This window comes from Salvelinus alpinus, chromosome 6 (assembly GCF_045679555.1).
Source record: "Salvelinus alpinus chromosome 6, SLU_Salpinus.1, whole genome shotgun sequence".
Taxonomy (NCBI): Eukaryota; Metazoa; Chordata; class Actinopteri; order Salmoniformes; family Salmonidae; genus Salvelinus; species Salvelinus alpinus.
Window position 1 is genome coordinate 76,920,948 of NC_092091.1, and position 16,682 is coordinate 76,937,629.

Here is a 16,682-nt window from a genome sequence, read left to right on the forward strand (position 1 = left end):
ACAGTAGTTATCAGTATAATGAAACCATGGACTGGAGCTCTGTAATGATCACTAGTAGACAACAGTAGACACATAAACAATGGTGTCTTAACAAATCAAGGTATCTGTTCAGCACTGCCTCAATAATGTCATAATGCTGATGGCTGCTGTATTTGTCTAGTATGATAAATCAGTTGATTTAGGATGGACTACTTGTAAAGGTGCACCATCATCATGTGATTTAGTTCATAATTTTCATGTCAGTCATTTCTTATGAAATTATAGTCATCAATTGTAGAGTTTCATTTGTAATAGACAGTCTACCACCTGCCATTTTAGGCCATATTAAGCTGACACAGACAAGTGAATATTGTCCTCAGGTGGCTGCCCTGCCCTTAGTCTGCCTGCTGTCCCTCCTATCACCATGGATACATCTTACTGAAAACAATGGCACTACACTTTATTTAAACCTGCTCTGCCAGTTCATGTCCTAAAAGATTAGAATGTTCCAATGTGGTTAGCCAAAAAGATGACAGTTCATCTTATCATCTAGGTTTGCTATCAAACAGATATGTAATATTTCTGGTTTGTCCACTTGATTCTTGCTTGTAGCAGGGTGCGGTTACAGGAGTCGTTCTAACTATAAGTCACATGATTTCATGAGAAAGATGTTCTGCAGTAAGGGGTGTGTAAAGCAAGTCAAGGTGTCATTGGATGAATGTCAACAAGATGCATAACCAGCATTGTTAAAATAACAATGTTTTAACTCAATCTGTTCATGCCCTAAAGTTCATGCCCTGAAACCCTCAAATTCAAAATCTTGACCTCAAATTAGACCTGGGACATTAGACCTGGACCTCTGATTTAGACCTGGTACACAAGGTGGGTGCAATCAATCATCAGGTAGAAGAGAAAACAGCCCTATTTCAAGATTTGAATACCCATGCCCTAAAATATGAAAATGTTCAAATGTAGTCCATGAAGAGGTTGGCCTATTAGGATTATGTGCACAGCTATTAACCTCACATGTAGCTATAGCAATTGGGCCAGGGGTATTCACATTTTACTCTACGAGGACTACTGCTGGTTTTCTGTTCAACCTGATAATTTATGGCACCACCTGGTGACCCAGGTCTAAATCAGTCCCTGATTAGAGGAATACTTTTAGAAAAACAGTGGAACTGGTTTAGAAATCCAGATTTGAATTTGAGGGGATTAGGCCTAAAACTAAATACATTGAGAGAAAGATGGTGCTCCAGATCGTCTTTTCTGTATAGGAACATTATCACATCTCACAACGCCTGGAGAAGTATGTATCACATCAGGAAACCCCTTCATGTGACATATTATCATGTTGCAATCTTCTGAGACTCGCAGCGCAGCCGCAAAAAAAAGTACCTGGAACGCTGCCAGACAGTTTGCAAGTATTTACAAAAATAACATTAACAATAGACAATTGTTTCATGTATGCTAAGAACAAATAAAACCATTTTTGTAATTTTCCTTGCATTCTGTCATCATTTGAGATCTGGGCCATTTGATTTTTACTTGGTCAAATTACCTGAGAGGAATTGCAATTTTTACGACATTGTGAGCTCTAAAGTCTTCCCCAGTTTGAATAAGAATCAGCCTACCTGCCAGTCATCAAAACATATCTTAACCTGACACTTCACAGTGGTGTAAAGTACTTTTTGGGGTATCTGTACTTTACTATGAATATTTTTGCCAACTTTTACTTTTACTTCACTACATTCCTAAAGATAATAATGTACATTTTACTCCATGCATTTTCCCTGACACCCAAAAGTACTTGTTACATTTTGACAGGAAAATGGTCCAATTCACACACTTATCAAGAGAACATCCCTGTTCATCCCTACTGCCTCTGATCTGGCGGACTCACTAAACACAAACGCTTCATTTGTAAATTATGTCTGAGTGTGCCCCTGGCTATCCGCCAATAAATAAATAAAATAAAATAGTGCCGTCTGGTTTGCTTAATATAAGACATTTGAAATGGTTTATACTTGTACTTTTACTTTTGATATTTAAGTACATTTTAGCAGTTCCATTTACTTTTGATACGTAAGTATATTTAAAACCAAATACTTTGACTTTTACTCAAGTAGTATTTTATTGGGTGACTTTCACTTTTGCTTGAGTCATTTTCTATTAAGGTATCTTTACTTTTACTGAAGTATGACAATTGAGTCCTTTTTCCACCGCTACACTTTTATAAAAATATGTTGACTTACCATTTTCCTGCTGCATTCAGAGTAGCCTGGAGCATGTACTGACAGGGTTATAACAAAAGGGTTGAAACCTAAGGTGCTGTTTCAGAGGTGAGACGAGGAAGACAGCCAGGAGGTGAGGGGAGGAGCATCTGTGCACGCATCACATGGGACAACTTTAGCAAAGATGGTGAGCATGCTTTCCCTGCGTGAGGTCACGGTTCCTCCATAATATCTGGCATGCTCACTCGAGAGAGTTTACTTATTGTCACATCCTGCTCCCCCCACCCACACTGCCCCGACCAGAAAGAATTTGCCAGTGAGAAGTCTCACCCAGGGGCACCCCTCCGCGTGGAGGGGCAATAAGTAGTCCACTCGAGTGGCCCCTCCCCAATCCAAATAAATTAGGGAGTGGGGTCTCGCTTTCTCTACCATCTCTGACTTTAGATATCCCTGTTTTTCCACAGTGAAAATATTATCCACAAGGCAATCCATGACAGCAGTTGTTTAACATAGCAGTCAACCTATTTCCTGTAGTCTCAAAATGATTCAACATTTTGTTTAAAGTAATAAAGTGTATTTTCAATGTCTACTTCAAAATGGAGCAAACTTTGTTAATAACATGCATTAAATCATATGAAATATGTTGACTCACACATATAATTATACCTGGATGCACATATATCAACTCTGAAACATGGTTTCTTCGTTTGGGTTAATGGCTATGCTAATGTGGCGTCTACCTGAGGACAAGACACTTGGTAATAGCCTGTAACTCACATCTCCCATGTATACTGAACAAAAATATAAACGCAACATGCAACAATTTCAACAATTTTACTGCGTTACAGTTCATATAAGGAAATCAGTCAATTGAAATAAATTCATTAGGCCCTAAACTATGGATATCACATGACTGGGCAGGGGTGCAACCATGGTTGGGCCTGGGAGGGTTTAGGTCCACTCACTTGGCAGCCAGACCCACCCACTGGGGAGCCAGGCCCAGCCAATCAGAATGAGTTTTCCCCACAAAAGGGCTTTATTACAAACATGAATACTCCTCAGCACCCTCCCCTACGACGATCCCGCAGGTGAAGAAGCCAGATGTGGAGGTTCTGGGTAGGAGTGGTTACACGTGGTCTGTGATTGTGAGGCTGGTTGGACGTACAGACAAATTCTCTAAAACGACATTTGAGGCAGTTTATGGTAGAGAAATGAACATTCAATTCTCTGGCAAAAGCTCTGGTGGACATTCCTGCAGTCAGCATGCCAATTGCACGCTCCCTCAAAATATGAGACATCTATGGCATTGTGTTGTGTGACAAAACTGCACATTTTAGAGTGGCCTTTTATTGTCCCCGGCACAAGGTGAACCTGTGTAACTATCATGGTGTTTAATCAGCTTCTTGATATGCCACACCTGTCAGGTGGATGGATTGTCTTGGCAAAGGAGAAATGTTCACTAACAGGGATTTGTAGACACATTTGTAGAGGTGCTGAGGGTGGTGCAGCACCCCCTGCTAAATCAAAATGAAATAAATCAAAATAAAAGCCTTTATTACTCCTGTATGAGTGGACAAACATTCTTCTTGCCTTAGTGCAGGTTGGAGCCCAAAGACTGTAGCCATAGAGATAGATAGAGGACTGATCTTTATATCTGTGCAATTTTAGCGTTTGTGACATCTTGGGCAGCGCCACTGAAGCTACAACCCATAGAAATCCACACCCAATTGACTACTTCAAAATAGTAGAAGCCCTCAATGGCAATATCCATGCTATAATAGGTTATATCCATGATGAGTCCTCTATCTAACTCTATGAATATAGCCTATTTTCAATTTCGTCCGCGACGACATCATTTAGGAAATACATTTAGCTTGGCCAGAATCATTTATATATATTAAATTATAAATTCAGGACAAACAACTTTCCGTCTGTTCTTCTAAAACATTTTCAAAGAGACTCAATCAATTTTGCATAGCTCATATGATATCAAATTGATATCAAAGACACGTTTAGGCTACTTTGGCTATTGTCAAATATGATTAATTAAAATAAACGCAGATTAACCTAATCAATTTCACAATTGTGTGTTTATTGGCTCTAATTAGGATTCGAAATTTGCTCAAAATATTTCATGAATTCAAGCATCAGCCTATAATTAGGCCTTCTGGTTGTGTAGGCGATTATAGAGAAATGTGCCATTATTATTGCAATAAGGCTGGTAGCATAATGTATCATCTTAAATTACATCTATAAGTATGCAGTGAAAACACTTCGGTGAAGTGAGCCGACACTCGCAGAACACAGTCAAGACATCGCCTAATCAGTTTCCATCTGTATTCATAGTTGGCTTTTCTAAAGAAATGTTTGGTGATCAACTAAGAATGCCGTGAAGATCGACCAGGTGATGGTGACCACTGCTTTATGGTATAGCGTGTTTTCTGGTAGGGAAACTGAGTCAGATGCATTTTCTGGTACGGAAACTGAGTATGATGCACTCTCATGCACAGATAAAGATCATAGCTACAAAGCATTCCAAGCAAAACGTCTGAAGCACACTTACTCAATCAAAGTTATACCAAATCGTTTCTTTAATTTGTCGGCCTTATTTAAAATGACTTTGATATCGGGGTAAAGTGAAGCTAGTTTAACGGGGGTGCTGTTTAGGAAATGTTAAATTGTGAAAGCAAGATGTGTTACAGTCATGACACACAAACACAAACACAGACACACACACATACCCACACACGTTCACAGTAAGATCTAAGTGAGCTTGATATGTTTCATTAGATATATTGTCAATTTAAAAAAGTGTTCAATAGCTACATTTACTTGGTCTATCCCCACATTCTTTATCTTTTAACTTTTTAAGTAGCTATATTAGAGTGATTTTTGAAGACCCTATGTAAAAACAACAATCACTGTAATAATGGCTGGTAGACTTTGTTGTGTGCCACTAGTAGATAATGAATCCAGTGTGATGACTATTGTATACTATAACATGCCCATATTATGCTTAAAGGGAAATATCAAAAATGTTCAACTTCATATTCATCATCTCCAACAACACCCCAACATCAACATGTGAAAATGGAGCTTTTCTATGTTTTGGAGTAAACCAGATAGAAGACAAGTGTTTCCAATGACATGGTCAACCAATTAGCAGGCAGTTAGTAGGTAATGCCTTCTCATAATTGGTTAAAATCACATGATGATGTCATTGGAAACACATCTTCCTCTATGTTTTTTACTCCAAAACATAGAATGTGCCATTTTCACAGATGTTGATGGTGGTGATGAATATGAAGTTGAAAAATTGTAAAAAATGTTGCATTAAATATGTTTTGGAGTAGATCAATAATCCATTGGCATTAAAATTGTAAAACATGACATGTCCATATTATGCCAGCTAAAAGATTGGAAGAACACTAGTTTACAGTGAACTTTGAATGGTAAACATAGATCAATACTTTCAGTGTGATTAACATGGCAGACGCTAGTAGATCAATAATACAGTGTGATTAACATGACACACCACTAGTAGATCAATAATACAGTGTGATTAACATGACACATCACTAGTAGATCAATAATACAGTGTGATTAGCATGACACACCACTAGTAGATCAATAATACAGTGTGATTAGCATGACACACCACTAGTAGATCAATAATACAGTGTGATTAGCATGACACACCACTAGTAGATCAATAATACAGTGTGATTAGCATGACACACCACTAGTAGATCAATAATACAGTGTGATTTACATGACACACCACTAGTAGATCAATAATACAGTGTGATTAACATGACACACCACTAGTAGATCAATAATTTCAGTGTGATTAACATGACACACCACTAGTAGATCAATAATACAGTGTGATTAACATGGCACACCACTAGTAGATCAATAATACAGTGTGATTAACATGACACACCACTAGTAGATCAATAATACAGTGTGATTAACATGGCACACCACTAGTAGATCAATAATACAGTGTGATTAACATGACACATCACTAGTAGATCAATAATACAGTGTGATTAACATGACACATCACTAGTAGATCAATAATACAGTGTGATTAACATGGCACACCACTAGTAGATCAATAATACAGTGTGATTAACATGACACACCACTAGTAGATCAATAATACAGTGTGATTTACATGGCACACCACTAGTAGATCAATAATAGAGTGTGATTTACATGGCACACCACTAGTAGATCAATAATACAGTGTGATTAACATGACACACCACTAGTAGATCAATAATACAGTGTGACTAACATGACACACCACTAGTAGATCACTAATACAGTGTGATTAACATGACACACCACTAGTAGATCAATAATACAGTGTGATTAACATGACACACCACTAGTAGATCAATAATACAGTGTGATTAACATGACACACCACTAGTAGATCAATAATACAGTGTGATTAACATGACACACCACTAGTAGATCAATAATACAGTGTGATTAACATGACACACCACTAGTAGATCAATAATACAGTGTGATTAACATGACACACCACTAGTAGATCAATAATACAGTGTGATTAACATGACACACCACTGGTAGATCAATAATACAGTGTGATTAACATGACACACCACTAGTAGATCGCTAATACAGTGTGATTAACATGACACACCACTAGTAGATCAATAAAACAGTGTGATTAACATGGCACACCACTAGTAGATCAATAATACAGTGTGATTAACATGACACACCGCTAGTAGATCAATAATACAGTGTGATTAACATGACACACAACTAGTAGATCAATAATACAGTGTGATTAACATGACACACCACTAGTAGATCAATAATACAGTGTGATTAACATGACACACCACTAGTAGATCAATAATACAGTGTGATTAACATGACACACCACTAGTAGATCACTAATACAGTGTGATTAACATGACACACCACTAGTAGATCACTAATACAGTGTGATTAACATGACACACCACTAGTAGATCAATAATACAGTGTGATTTACATGACACACCACTAGTAGATCAATAATAGAGTGTGATTTACATGGCACACCACTAGTAGATCAATAATACAGTGTGATTAACATGACACACCACTAGTAGATCAATAATACTGTTATGCTGATGAATGAGGACCCAAAAGCGACGTAATAGTAACAGAGTCTTTATTCCAGTATTAAACAAATAATGATTCTCCTGGATATAATCAATGGTAATCCAAAACAGGAAACTGAAATCCTCTCGTCAATAGAGAGGAACGCCTGGAGACGCGACCACAGACTGCAGGTCGCTTCGGGAAGGCACTGGCCGTAGCTGACATTGACACCTGCTCACACGCAGCATCTGAAGAAGGCAAAGAACACGACAGGGCGAAACAAGGACACAGGAACAGCAAACATCAAACAAGAATCCGACAAGGACAGGAGCGGAAAACAGAGGGAGAAATAGGGACTCTAATCAGAGGGCAAAATAGGGGACAGGTGTGAAAGAGTAAATGAGGTCGTAGGGAGAATGAGAAACAGCTGGGAGCATGAACGGAACGATAGAGAGAGAGAAAGAGAAAGAACCTAATAAGACCAGCAGAGGGAAGCACAGGGACAAGACATGATCAAAGACAAAACATGACAGTACCCCCCCACTCACCGAGCGCCTCCTGGCGCACTCGAGGAGGAACCCTGGCGGCAACGAAGGAAATCATCAATCAACGAACGGTCCAGCACGTCCCGAGATGGAACCCAACTCCTCTCCTCAGGACCGTAACCCTCCCAATCCACTAAGTACTGGTGACCACGTCCCCGAGAACGCATGTCCATGATCTTCCGTACCTTGTAAATAGGAGCGCCCTCGACAAGGACGGGGGGGGGGGGAGGGAAGACGAACGGGGGCGCGAAGAAAAGGCTTGACACAGGAGACATGGAAGACAGGGTGGACGCGACGAAGATGTTGCGGAAGAAGCAGTCGCACAGCGACAGGATTGACGACCTGAGAGACACGGAACGGACCAATGAACCGCGGAGTCAACTTGCGAGAAGCTGTCGTAAGGGGAAGGTTACGAGTGGAAAGCCACACTCTCTGACCGCGACAATACCTAGGACTCTTAATCCTACGTTTATTGGCGGCTCTCACAGTCTGCGCCCTGTAACGGCAAAGTGCAGACCTGACCCTCCTCCAGGTGCGCTCACAACGTTGGACAAAAGCCTGAGCGGAGGGAACGCTGGACTCGGCGAGCTGGGACGAAAACAGAGGAGGCTGGTAGCCAAGACTACTCTGAAACGGGGACAGCCCGGTAGCAGACGAAGGAAGCGAGTTGTGAGCGTACTCAGCCCAGGGGAGCTGTTCTGCCCAAGACGCAGGGTTTCGAAACGAAAGGCTGCGTAAAATGCGACCAATCGACTGATTGGCCCTTTCTGCTTGACCGTTAGACTGGGGATGAAACCCGGAAGAGAGACTGACGGAAGCACCAATCAAACGACAGAACTCCCTCCAAAACTGTGACGTGAATTGCGGACCTCTGTCTGAAACGGCGTCTAACGGGAGGCCATGAATTCTGAACACATTCTCAATGATGATTTGTGCCGTCTCCTTAGCGGAAGGAAGCTTAGCGAGGGGAATGAAATGAGCCGCCTTAGAGAACCTATCGATAACCGTAAGAATCACAGTCTTCCCCGCAGACGAAGGCAGACCGGTAATAAAGTCTAAGGCGATGTGAGACCATGGTCGAGAAGGAATGGGAAGCGGTCTGAGACGACCGGCAGGAGGAGAGTTACCTGACTTAGTCTGCGCGCAGTCCGAACAAGCAGCCACGAAACGACGCGTGTCCCGCTCCTGAGTAGGCCACCAAAACCGCTGGCGAATAGAAGCAAGCGTACCCCGAACGCCGGGGTGGCCAGCTAACTTGGCAGAGTGAGCCCACTGAAGAACAGCCAGACGAGTAGAGACAGGAACGAACAGAAGGTTACTAGGACAAGCGCGCGGCGACGCAGTGTGAGTGAGTGCTTGCTTTACCTGTCTCTCAATTCCCCAGACAGTCAACCCGACAACACGCCCTTCAGGGAGAATCCCCTCGGGGTCGGTAGAAGCCACAGAAGAACTAAAGAGACGGGATAAGGCATCAGGCTTGGTGTTCTTATTTCCCGGACGATAGGAAATCACGAACTCGAAACGAGCGAAAAACAACGCCCAACGAGCTTGACGTGCATTAAGTCGTTTGGCCGAACGGATGTACTCAAGGTTCTTATGGTCAGTCCAAACGACAAAAGGGACGGTCGCCCCCTCCAACCACTGTCGCCATTCGCCTATGGCTAAGCGGATGGCGAGCAGTTCGCGGTTACCCACATCATAGTTGCGTTCCGATGGCGACAGGCGATGAGAAAAGTAAGCGCAAGGATGGACCTTATCGTCAGACTGGAAGCGCTGAGACAGAATGGCTCCCACGCCCACCTCTGAAGCGTCAACCTCGACAATGAATTGTTTAGTGACGTCAGGAGTAACAAGGATAGGGGCGGATGTAAAACGCTTCTTGAGGAGATCAAAAGCTCCCTGGGCGGAACCGGACCACTTAAAGCAAGTCTTGACAGAAGTCAGAGCTGTGAGAGGGGCAGCCACTTGACCGAAATTACGAATGAAACGCCGATAGAAATTAGCGAAACCGAGAAAACGCTGCAACTCGACACGTGACTTAGGGACGGGCCAATCGCTGACAGCCTGGACCTTAGCGGGATCCATCTGAATGCCTTCAGCGGAAATAACAGAACCGAGAAAAGTGACAGAGGAGACATGAAAGGCGCACTTCTCAGCCTTCACGTAGAGACAATTCTCTAAAAGGCGCTGGAGTACACGTCGAACGTGCTGAACATGAATCTCGAGTGACGGAGAAAAAATCAGGATATCGTCAAGGTAAACGAAAACAAAAATGTTCAGCATGTCTCTCAGTACATCATTAACTAATGCCTGAAAGACAGCTGGAGCATTAGCGAGACCGAACGGCAGAACCCGGTATTCAAAATGCCCTAACGGAGTGTTAAACGCCGTTTTCCACTCGTCCCCCTCTCTGATGCGTACGAGATGGTAAGCGTTACGAAGGTCCAACTTAGTAAAGCACCTGGCTCCCTGCAAAATCTCGAAGGCTGACGACATAAGGGGAAGCGGATAACGATTCTTAACCGTTATGTCATTCAGCCCTCGATAATCCACGCAGGGGCGCAGAGTACCGTCCTTCTTCTTAACAAAGAAAAATCCCGCTCCGGCGGGAGAGGAAGAAGGCACCACGGTACCGGCGTCGAGAGAAACAGACAGATAATCCTCGAGAGCCTTACGTTCGGGAGCCGACAGAGAGTATAGTCTACCCCGAGGGGGAGTGGTCCCCGGAAGGAGATCAATACAACAATCATACGACCGGTGAGGAGGAAGGGAGCTGGCTCTGGACCGACTGAAGACCGTGCGCAGATCATGATATTCCTCCGGCACTCCTGTCAAATCACCAGGTTCCTCCTGAGTAGAGGGGACAGAAGACACAGGAGGGATAGCAGACATTAAACACTTCACATGACAAGAAACGTTCCAAGATAGGATAGAATTACTTGACCAATTAATAGAAGGATTATGACATACTAGCCAGGGATGACCCAAAACAACAGGTGTAAAAGGTGAACGAAAAATCAAAAAGGAAATGGTCTCACTGTGGTTACCAGATACTGTGAGGGTTAAAGGTAGTGTCTCACATCTGATACTGGGGAGAAGACTACCATCTAAGGCGAACATGGGCGTGGGCTTCCCTAACTGTCTGAGAGGAATGTCATGTTTCCGAGCCCATGCTTCGTCCATAAAACAACCCTCAGCCCCTGAGTCTATCAAGGCACTGCAGGAAGCAGCCGAACCGGTCCAGCGTAGATGGACCGACAAGGTAGTACAGGATCTTGATGGAGAGACCTGAGTAGTAGCGCTCACCAGTAGCCCTCCGCTTACTGATGAGCTCTGGCTTTTACTGGACATGACATGACAAAATGTCCAGCAGAACCGCAATAGAGGCAAAGGCGGTTGGTGATTCTCCGTTCCCTCTCCTTAGTCGAGATGCGAATACCTCCCAGCTGCATGGGCTCAGTCTCTGAGCCGGTGGGAGGAGATGGTTGAGATGCGGAGAGGGGAAGCACCGTTAACGCGAGCTCTCTTCCACGAGCTCGATGACGAAGATCTATCCGTCGTTCTATGCGGATGGCGAGTGCAATCAAAGAGTCCACGCTGGAAGGAACCTCCCGGGAGAGAATCTCATCCTTAACCTCAGCGTGAAGTCCCTCCAGAAAACGAGCGAGCAACGCCGGCTCGTTCCAGTCACTGGAGGCAGCAAGAGTGCGAAACTCTATAGAGTAATCCGTTATGGATCGATCACCTTGACATAGGGAGGCCAGGGCCCTGGAAGCCTCCTTCCCAAAAACTGAACGATCAAAAACCCGTATCATCTCCTCTTTAAAGTTCTGATAATCGTTAGAACACTCAGCCCTTGCCTCCCAGATAGCTGTGCCCCACTCCCGAGCCCGACCAGTAAGGAGTGATATGACGTAAGCGATCCGAGCTCTCTCTCTTGAGTACGTGTTGGGCTGGAGAGAGAACACAATATCACACTGGGTGAGAAAGGAGCGACACTCAGTGGGCTGCCCAGAGTAACATGGTGGGTTATTAACCCTAGGTTCCGGAGACTCGGAAGACCAGGAAGTAGCTGGTGGCACGAGACGAAGACTCTGAAACTGTCCAGAGAGATCGGAGACCTGAGCGGCCAGGGTCTCAACGGCATGACGAGCAGCAAACAATTCCTGCTCGTGTCTGCCGAGCATTGCTCCCTGGAACTCGACGGCAGTGTTGAGAGAATCCATAGTCGCTGGGTCCATCTTGGTCGGATTCTTCTGTTATGCTGATGAATGAGGACCCAAAAGCGACGTAATAGTAACAGAGTCTTTATTCCAGTATTAAACAAATAATGATTCTCCTGGATATAATCAATGGTAATCCAAAACAGGAAACTGAAATCCTCTCGTCAATAGAGAGGAACGCCTGGAGACGCGACCACAGACTGCAGGTCGCTTCGGGAAGGCACTGGCCGTAGCTGACATTGACACCTGCTCACACGCAGCATCTGAAGAAGGCAAAGAACACGACAGGGCGAAACAAGGACACAGGAACAGCAAACATCAAACAAGAATCCGACAAGGACAGGAGCGGAAAACAGAGGGAGAAATAGGGACTCTAATCAGAGGGCAAAATAGGGGACAGGTGTGAAAGAGTAAATGAGGTCGTAGGGAGAATGAGAAACAGCTGGGAGCATGAACGGAACGATAGAGAGAGAGAAAGAGAAAGAACCTAATAAGACCAGCAGAGGGAAGCACAGGGACAAGACATGATCAAAGACAAAACATGACAAATACAGTGTGACTAACATGACACACCACTAGTAGATCACTAATACAGTGTGATTAACATGACACACCACTAGTAGATCAATAATACAGTGTGATTAACATGACACACCACTAGTAGATCAATAATACAGTGTGATTAACATGACACACCACTAGTAGATCAATAATACAGTGTGATTAACATGACACACCACTAGTAGATCAATAATACAGTGTGATTAACATGACACACCACTAGTAGATCAATAATACAGTGTGATTAACATGACACACCACTAGTAGATCAATAATACAGTGTGATTAACATGACACACCACTGGTAGATCAATAATACAGTGTGATTAACATGACACACCACTAGTAGATCGCTAATACAGTGTGATTAACATGACACACCACTAGTAGATCAATAAAACAGTGTGATTAACATGGCACACCACTAGTAGATCAATAATACAGTGTGATTAACATGACACACCGCTAGTAGATCAATAATACAGTGTGATTAACATGACACACAACTAGTAGATCAATAATACAGTGTGATTAACATGACACACCACTAGTAGATCAATAATACAGTGTGATTAACATGACACACCACTAGTAGATCAATAATACAGTGTGATTAACATGACACACCACTAGTAGATCACTAATACAGTGTGATTAACATGACACACCACTAGTAGATCACTAATACAGTGTGATTAACATGACACACCACTAGTAGATCACTAATACAGTGTGATTAACATGACACACCACTAGTAGATCACTAATACAGTGTGATTAACATGACACACCACTAGTATATCACTAATACAGTGTGATTAACATGGCACACCACTAGTAGATCAATAATACAGTGTGATTAACATGACACACCACTAGTAGATCAATAATACAGTGTGATTAACATGGCACACCACTAGTAGATCAATAATACAGTGTGATTAACATGGCACACCACTAGTAGATCAATAATACAGTGTGATTAACATGACACACCGCTAGTAGATCAACAATACAGTGTGATTAACATGACACACCACAAGTAGATCAGTAATACAGTGTGATTAACATGACACACCACTAGTAGATCAATAATACAGTGTGATTAACATGACACACCACTAGTAGATCAATAATACAGTGTGATTAACATGACACACCACTAGTAGATCAATAATACAGTGTGATTAACATGACACACCACTAGTAGATCAATAATACAGTGTGATTAACATGACACACCACTAGTAGATCAATAATACAGTGTGATTAACATGGCACACCACTAGTAGATCAATAATACAGTGTGATTAACATGACACACCACTAGTAGATCAATAATACAGTGTGATTAACATGACACACCACTAGTAGATCAATAATACAGTGTGATTAACATGGCACACCACTAGTAGATCAATAATACAGTGTGATTAACATGACACACCACTAGTAGATCAATAATACAGTGTGATTAACATGACACACCACTAGTAGATCAATAATACATTGTGATTAACATGACACACCACTAGTAGATCAATAATACAGTGTGATTAACATGACACACCACTAGTAGATCAATAATACAGTGTGATTAACATGTCACACCACTAGTAGATCAATAATACAGTGTGATTAACATGACATCACTAGTAGATCAATAATACAGTGTGATTAACATGACACACCACTAGTAGATCAATAATACAGTGTGATTAACATGACACACCACTAGTAGATCAATAATACAGTGTGATTAACATGACACACCACTAGTAGATCAATAACACAGTGTGATTAACATGACACACCACTAGTAGATCACTAATACAGTGTGATTAACATGACACACCACTAGTAGATCACTAATACAGTGTGATTAACATGACACACCACTAGTAGATCAATAATACAGTGTGATTAACATGACACATCACTAGTAGATCAATAATACAGTGTGATTAACATGACACACCACTAGTAGATCAATAATACAGTGTGATTAACATGACACACCACAAGTAGATCAGTAATACAGTGTGATTAACATGACACACCACTAGTAGATCAATAATTGTCAAGTTTTGACCTCTTTCTTGTGCAATTCCCCACTTGAAAAGGACAGTCCCTCCACATGAAGATTTTAACTGGATTTCACTCAATAAACAGCCATGGAATCAGTTGTTTGTCTTTTATTTACCATTCTTTGGTTGGCAGTAAACAGGTGAAAAACCTCAAAAAAGAGATGACAAATACAAGTTATTATTTGAGTTGACAGCCTAATTAAATACACAAAATTATCCACATTCACCTCAGATAAACACATTTCTGCCATTATAAAATACAAGGTTTCCACTTTTAAGCAAATGTTTCCCAAAATAGAAACCCACCATTTTTAATCAAATGAGCAGAATCTGTATATTTATCTAAATTTGCATTTTAGCCAAATACATTCAAAATATTTTTAGTAGTAAAAAATTACATTTATTTTCTAATCAGTAGTTTTAAACAGACAAATCTTTCATTTTTTAGCCAAAGATTTTTTAGACTATACATTTGTTACTGAATTAAGAACTTGGTTTACTAAGATTTCTACAAAGTTTAAATTACTTTTAACCATTTCAAACAAGTTCTTTGTCAACAATGAATTTGGCTCTTCTTACTTTTCCTTTATACCCCACAAACAACATTTGAAGTTATAAATACCACTGCAAAAGTCCTATCAAAGTTAAGAGTTAAGAGTCTGTGTTTTCCAGAGTATCATTAGCAGTGCACTGCTTAAGTCAGTATAGTCAAGCATGGCCAATATGGCGCTTACCGGCTGTCTTTCACAGTTTTGTGGAGGGCTTGGACTTGCACAGTCACCTTGATCACAAAGATAAAGTTTCCTTGGTCTTGTGGTGTTATAAATGCTCCTTTCACTGCGGTCTAAAGACAACAGCAGAGCCAGGTGCTGGCACGCCCTGATTGCCTGGAAGATTTGTTCCACCTGGTTCACCACTGATTGAAGGAGGAGGAGTTTCACCACTGAGGAGCTCCCAGGCAGTTTGTCAGCACAATAATACAGTGTGATTAACATGACACACCACTAGTAGATCAATAATACAGTGTGATTAACATGACACACCACTAGTAGATCAATAATACAGTGTGATTAACATGACACACCACTAGTAGATCAATAATACTGTGTGATTAACATGACACACCACTAGTAGATTACTAATACAGTGTGATTAACATGGCACACCGCTAGTAGACCAATAATACAGTGTGATTAACATGACACACCACTAGTAGATCAGTATTACAGTGTGATTAACATGACACACCACTAGTAGATCAATAATACAGTGTGATTAATATGACACACCACTAGTAGATCAATAATACAGTGTGATTAACATGACACATCACTAGTAGATCAATAATACAGTGTGATTAACATGACACACCACTAGTAGATCAATAATACAGTGTGATTAACATGACATCACTAGTAGATCAATAATACAGTGTGATTAACATGACACATCACTAGTAGATCAATAATACAGTGTGATTAACATGACATCACTAGTAGATCAATAATACAGTGTGATTAACATGACACACCGCTAGTAGATCAATAATACAGTGTGATTAACATGACACACCACTAGTAGATCAATAATACAGTGTGATTAACATGGCACACCACTAGTAGATCAATAATACAGTGTGATTAACATGACACACCACTAGTAGATCAATAACACAGTGTGATTAACATGACACACCACTAGTAGATCAATAATACAGTGTGATTAACATGGCACACCACTAGTAGATCAATAATACAGTGTGATTAACATGACACATCACTAGTAGATCAATAATACAGTGTGATTAACATGACACTGCTAGTAGATCAATAATACAGTGTGATTAACATGACACACCACTAGTAGATCAATAACACAGTGTGATTAACATGACACACCACTAGTAGATCAATAATA

General features: G+C 41.4%; 1 protein-coding gene across 1 annotated transcript in view; it reads right to left on the reverse strand.

The window, feature by feature from the left end:
• The window catches only part of LOC139579406 (interferon-induced very large GTPase 1-like), a 34,990-nt gene extending 32,585 nt beyond the window's left edge, over positions 1-2,405 (reverse strand). The window contains 1 exon segment of the mRNA XM_071407998.1: positions 2,235-2,405. The gene's annotated coding sequence lies outside the window, so the exon portion shown is untranslated.
• Positions 2,406-16,682: the final 14,277 nt, after the last annotated feature.